The sequence below is a fragment of the Gossypium hirsutum genome, chromosome A06, assembly GCF_007990345.1.
Source record: "Gossypium hirsutum isolate 1008001.06 chromosome A06, Gossypium_hirsutum_v2.1, whole genome shotgun sequence".
Classification (NCBI taxonomy): domain Eukaryota; kingdom Viridiplantae; phylum Streptophyta; class Magnoliopsida; order Malvales; family Malvaceae; genus Gossypium; species Gossypium hirsutum.
Genome location: NC_053429.1, coordinates 44885455 through 44892170, shown reverse-complemented (window position 1 = coordinate 44892170; position 6716 = coordinate 44885455). Strand labels below are relative to the sequence as shown.

General features: G+C 37.4%; 1 non-coding gene across 1 annotated transcript; it reads right to left on the bottom strand.

The window, feature by feature from the left end:
* Positions 1-706: 706 nt before the first annotated feature.
* LOC121231556 (small nucleolar RNA R71) lies at positions 707-813 on the bottom strand. Its single transcript, XR_005929614.1, has one exon. It is a non-coding gene; the product is annotated as a small nucleolar RNA R71 (small nucleolar RNA).
* Between the last annotated feature and the right edge of the window lie 5903 nt (positions 814-6716).

Genomic DNA, 6716 nt, shown 5'->3' with positions numbered 1-6716 from the left:
TGACTGTGTACACTTGCACAAACCCGAGCATACCAAGTTTTTGGCGCTGTTGCAGGGGATTGTCAACTGTTGCCATAGTCATTTTTTGTAAAATTATTTATTTTCAATTTGGTTATTTCTAACAGTACTAACTTATTTTTTAAAATTTTTGATTTTCTTTTCAAGTGTTTATGAGCATAGATCGGATTATCAATGTACTCCCAGTAGACCCTGAAATTGAGTGAAATTTCAGACAAAGAAGACATGAACAAACAGCTCAAAGACAAGTCGAGATGGACCTTGGAAATCAAAATCAAGACCAAGGTAATAAAGCCAATCATGTATGAAATCCCATCCTCATTGCCAATGATAGGGATTGATGCATTAGACAATATGTTGTGCCACTTTTCAATGAGTTAAATCCAGGAATTAGAAGGCCAGATATTGAGGCAACCCAGTTATATTTCAAATGCTACAAACGGTGGGCTAATTTAGTGGTATGCCCACAGAAGATCCACATCTCCAACTTCGATTGTTTATGAAGGTGAGTGATTCATTCAAGATAGCCGGTATGATTGAAGATGCACAAAGGTTGAAGTTGTTTTCGTACTCATTGCAAGATCGAGTACGGGCATGGCTCAATTCATTGCCACCAAGTTCCATATCTACATGGCAAGAATTAGCAGAGGGATTTTTGGTAAAGTATTTCCCGCTTAACAAAAATGCTAAGTTGAGGAATGAGATCAAAACTTTCCAACAATTGGATGACGAGTCTTTGTATGAGGCTTGGGAGCGATTCAAGGAGTTACTTCGGAAGTATCCTCATCATGGGATTCCTCATCGTATCCAGTTGGATACATTCTATAATTGTCTCAATGCACATACAAGATTGATGGTAGATGCTTCTACGAATGGTGTAATTTTGGCTAATTCTTATAATGAGGCTTATGAGATCATCGAAAGGATCGCAAGCAATAACTATCAATGGTTAACAAATCGAACGGCTTCAGGAAGATGTGTAGCCGAAGCTCATGAAGTTGATGCTCTCACTTCGTTATCAGCTCAAGTATCATCTATTTTCTCTATGTTAAAGTAGTTTACTGCTAATAGTGCTAATAATTTTGCACCTCAACCACAAAGTCCGTTTGAAGTAGTTTTCTGTGTGTACTGTGGTGAAGGTTATTCTTTCAAGAATTACCCATTGAATCTCGAGTCAGTGTACTATGTGGGAACCAACACCAAAATAGGAGTGGACAAAGACCCCAGTCTAACTTCTGTAATCCTTCATGGTGTAATCATCCCAACTTTTCTTGGAGCAACCAAGGAAATGGACCAAACAACAACTTTATGCAACATAGACCCAACCAATCTCAGGGGTTTAATTAGCAAGCTCCAAAGCCAGCCCAAACTGAATCATTAAATAGTTTGGAGAACTTGTTGAAGGCATACATGGCAAAGAATGACACTTTAATCCAGAGCCAAGCAGCAACACTGATAAATTTGGAAAACCAAATGGGCTAGTTAGCTACGAAGCTTCATAATAGACCACAAGGAACCTTGCCAAGTGATACTGAGAGTCCAAGAAACTTGGGTAAAGAACATATCAAGGAAGTGGCATTGTAAAGTGGTAAAATTCTAGAACCCTGATTGATTGATGTCGAAGACGAGCCTGTTAGAAAGGAGAAAAGTCAACCAGCTGTTGAAATTCCTACACCAAAGGAATCAGAATCTGCAAAGACTGACAAGGTAAATCCTAACTTAGTGAATTCAGGTACTTTAACATCTTCTTTGGATGCAAATTTACCTACTTAGAAGAGTTGTCCGGTTCAACTGAAAGTTCCATCACCTCCATATCCACAAAGATTACAGCAAAACAAGCAGAAACATGAGGTGAAATTGAAGAAGTTTTTTGATGTTTTGAAGCAATTACACATCAATATTCCATTGGTGGAGGTTTTAGAACAAATGCCGAATTTTGTGAAGTTTGTGAAGGATGTACTATCCAAGAAGAAACAACTGAGTGAGTATGAGACTGTCACCTTGACGAAGGAATGCAGTGCATTCCTGCAGAACAAACTACCATCGAAATTTAAGGATCCAAGAAGCTTTACGATACCTTGTAACATTGGTGAATCTTATTGTGGTAAAGCTTTGTGTGACTTAGGAGCAAGTATCAACTTGATGCCTAAGTCTATTTTCAAGATGCTAAGGATAGGAGAAGTAAGACCTACAACTGTGGTGCTTCAGCTAGCGGATCGATCTTTAGCATACCCCGAAGGAAAGATCGAGGATGTTTTGGTAAGAGTCGATAAATTTATTTTTCCTATTGATTTCATTATTCTAGATTTTAATGCAGATAAGGAAGTTCCAATTATCCATGGGAGACCTCTCCTAGCCACAGGAAGAACGTTAATTGATGTGCAGAAAGGAAAACTTAGCATGCGAGTTCAAGATGATCAGGTAAATTTTAACATTCTTAAAGCGATGAAATTTCCCGATCTGACAGAAGAGTGTTCAGTTATGGAAGAGTTAGAAACCTTGATTTCTATGGAAAGCAATTTTGAAGAAGATCCATTAGAGAAAGCCTTAGAGTTTGACCCTTTGGAGGATGAAGAAAGTAAAGAAAACATGGTTCGGGTGGAAGCCAATCTAATAAATTTTACTCAATCCACAAGGTTTGAACCGTTGGAGTTGGAAGTCAGAGAATTTGTACAACCCAAATTATCAATCGAAGAACCACCTACACTCGAACTAAAGTTACTTCCTTCCCATTTGAAATACGTTTATTTAGGTGACTGTTCCACTTTGCATGTGATTATTTCAGCAGAACTAACAAAAGATCAAGAGGAGCAACTAATTTCTATTCTAAAGAAATTTAAGAAAGCAATTGGTTGGACCATAGCTGATATTTGAGGTATAAGCCCTTCATTTTGCATGAACAAAATTATTCTTAAGGAAGGTGAAACAGCTCGAATTGATGGGCAAAGGAGGCTCAATCCTATTATGAAGGAAGTTGTGAAAAAGGAATCAATCAAATGGTTAAATGCATGAATCATCTATCATATTTCAGATAGTTCATGAGTAAGTCTGATGCAGTGTGTACCGAAGAAAGATGGAATCACGATTTTTGAAAATGAGTGTAACGAATTGATCCTAACGAGATCTGTTACCGGTTGGAGAATTTGTGTTGATTATAGACAACTAAATTAAGCCATTCAGAAGAACCATTTTCCGTTTCCTTTTATGGATCAGATGTTAGATCGACTAGCAGGTAGTGAATTATATTATTTTTAGATGGTTATTCAGGATATAGCCAAATAGTTGTAGCCCCGGAAGACCAACATAAAACAACCTTTACTTGTCCATATGGTACGTTTGCTTTTAGGCAAATGCCTTTTGGTTTATGCAATGCACCTGCAACCTTTCAACGATGCATGATGGCAATATTCACTGATATGGTTGAAATTTTTTTGACGTTTTCATGGATGATTTTTTTTTGTTTTTGGTAACACTTATGATATTTGTTTGAGTAATTTGGCTAAGGTACTAAAGAAATGCGAAGAGACGAATCTTGTCCTTAACTAGGAGAAATGTCATTTTATGGTTAAGGAAGGGATTGTCTTAGGGCATAGAGTCAACAAAGTAAAGGTGGACGCAATTGAAAGATTACCGGCCCCAATAAATGTGAAAGAAGTCAGAAGTTTCTTAGGCCATGCCTATTTTTCTAAAGGTTTATCAAAGATTTTTCAAAAATTTATAAACCATTGTGTTTGTTGTTAGAGAAAGATACAGTGTTCGATTTTAACAAAACATGTTTAGAAGCTTTTGAAGAGCTAAAAAAGGGGTTAATCTCAGCCCCAATAATCATTACACCCGATTGGAGCATACCTTTTGAGTTGATGTGCGATGCAAGGGATTATGCTATTGGAGCTGTGATGGGTCAAAGAAAAAATAAAGTGTTCCACCCCATTTATTATGTAAGTAGAACCTTGACAGAAGCCCAACTTAATTATACAGTAACTAAAAATGAACTATTTGCTATAGTTTTTTCTTTAGAGAAATTCTGATCATATCTTATAGGTGCCAAAGTTACAATATTTACTGACCATGCGGCCATTAAATACTTGCTCACGAAGAAGTATGCAAAACCGAGGCTAATTCGTTGGATACTTTTACTCTAATAATTTGACCTTGAGATCCAAGAAAGAAATGGTGTTGAAAATCAAGTAGTTAATCACCTGTCGAGATTGGAGTAAGATGAGGTAACTCAATCACATGTGCCTATCAACGAGAATTTCCCAGATGAACACTTATTTGAAGTGAGTCGAATTCATGAATCACCTTGGTTTGTTGATTTTACCAATTATCTTACATGTGGAATAATACATTAAGAAATGACATACCAACAAAGGAAGAAATTCCTTCATGATAGTCGGTATTATTTTTGGGAAAACCCATTTTTGTTTAAACAGTGTACAAATAATATAATTCGAAAGTGTGTAGCTGAAAGTGAGATTGTTGAGATCTTATATCATTGCCATTCATCTCCAAGCGGGAGACATTTTGGTGGTGCACGTATTGTAGCTAAGGTTTTGCAACCAGGTTTCTTTTGGCCTACACTATTTAAAGATGCTTATGCATATGTGAAGAACTATGATAGATGCCAAAGAAGCGGAAACATATCAAGGAGGAATGAAATGCCCTTAACAAATATTTTGGAGATTGAATTATTCGACATATGGGGCATTGACTTCTTAGGACCGTTTCCTTCTTCGTATGGGAACAAATACATCTTAGTTGCTGTGGACTATGTATCCAAGCGGGTTGAAGCTGAAGCGTACCCTACAAATGATGCTAAGGTAGTCATGTGATTCCTACATAAGCATGTGTTTACACGATTTGGGACACCAAGAGCTATTATCAGTGATGAAGGTTCTCATTTTGTGAACAAGTGACTTAAGTGGTTGCTTGACAAATATGATATGAAGTACAAGATTGCTACTGCTTATCACCCCCAGTCGAATAGGAAAGTTGAAAGAGTGAATCGTGAAATCAAAGGTATCCTTGAAAAAGTAGTACGCCCTAGCAGAAAAGATTGTCTCGAAGGCTCGATGATGCATTATGGGCTTATCGAACAGCACCTAAGACACGATTAGGAATGACTCCTCATTAGTTGGTTTTTGGGGAGGCATGTCATTTGCCATTAGAGTTGGAGAATAGAGCTCACTAGGCTTTGAAGAAGTTGAATTTTGATCTTAAGCAAGCCGGTGAGAGAAAGATGTTACAATTGGATGAGTTGGAAGAGCTGAGGTTATTTTCCTATGAGAATGGCAAAATGTATAAAGAAAGATCAAAAAGATGGCATGATAGTCATATATGACCTCGCGAGTTTAAAGAAGGTCAGAAGGTTTTGTTGTTTAATTCAAGGCTGAATTTATTTCCTGGGAAGCCGAAATCCTGATGGAAAGGACCTTATACCATCTATCGAGTTTATCCTTATGGAGCAGTTGAATTATACGACAATTACGAGGTACGTTTAAAGTTAATGGTCTACGTCTCAAACATTATTGGCATGGTAAAGTTAAGTGAATTGAATCCTCGTTCAAATTAACAGACCCTTAATTTTTCATGAACTCATTTTTTAAATAAATAAATAATTAGAACTTATTTTATTTTTAATGCCCCAAAGGTTGGGCCCAGAAGTATTAAGTCTTGAGTGTAGGTGTAGTTAGGAGACTACACATAAATATTTAGTTGTGCAAGAAAGTGACACAAATGCATGCTTGCCTCAGTGGTTAAGTGTTTTGGGAAGTCATGGGTTCAAGCATTGGCTTCCACAAAATTTTTCTTTTTAAGGATAAAACCCCTATCTTTGGCCAGTAGAGTTATAAGTTTATTTTGGTAAAAACATGAAAGAATGGTCCTGCTGGACTAGTGGATAGTGGCGCGTGGGGTGTGCTAGTGGTCTGAGGTTCGAATCCTTACTTGTGCAAATGGAGATTATTATTGCTGGTGGCATTGGGAGGAAGTTGTGTTTGACCGAAACACCAAGAGTTTGAACAAATTTGAATGGGGTTGTTGTTAGTCGAATTTGAAGAGATGGATGGGAGGAAATTAAGGAGAAAATCAAGCACGTTCGAATTTGGAGAAGAGTCTTGTCGGGTTTGAACTCTGGCACTTAGTGTTTCGGTTGTGTAGGGATGTTGGGAGAGGTGTTTAGTGTGTGGAGGGCTAAACGAAATTGGGGAGTTCTTTTGGGGTAAAATTCGGCTATGTATTGGTAACTGGTCATTTCATTTTGGGATTTTGCCAAATTGTGGTTTTGCTCACTCTTTGTTTTCTGAAGCCGATTTTTGTAGGAAGTCTTTCGGTATCGGTTGTTTCTAGCTAGTGCTTTCGAGTACTTTTATTTTGGGACTATCTCGATTGATGTTTTTCTCTTTCTACTCTATGAAAATTGTTTTCCCTTGATACCTTTTGTAGCCGAATAACCACTTTTCTTTTCTCTCTCTGACCCTTTCGATTTTTAGTCTTAGTCTTGATTGAATCTCTCATTCTTCTCCTTGACTCAATTGATCACCTCTTTGATCGAATACATTTTTTCTTCCCTCTTTCAAATCTTTCTGTTCTTCTCACTTGGGCCGAATCTCCTTGATTGACTATTGCCGAAAGTCATTTGACTTATTGGTAAGGGTAAGTACAATTGCTTCATTAGTACTTTTCTAGCCGAATCTTTG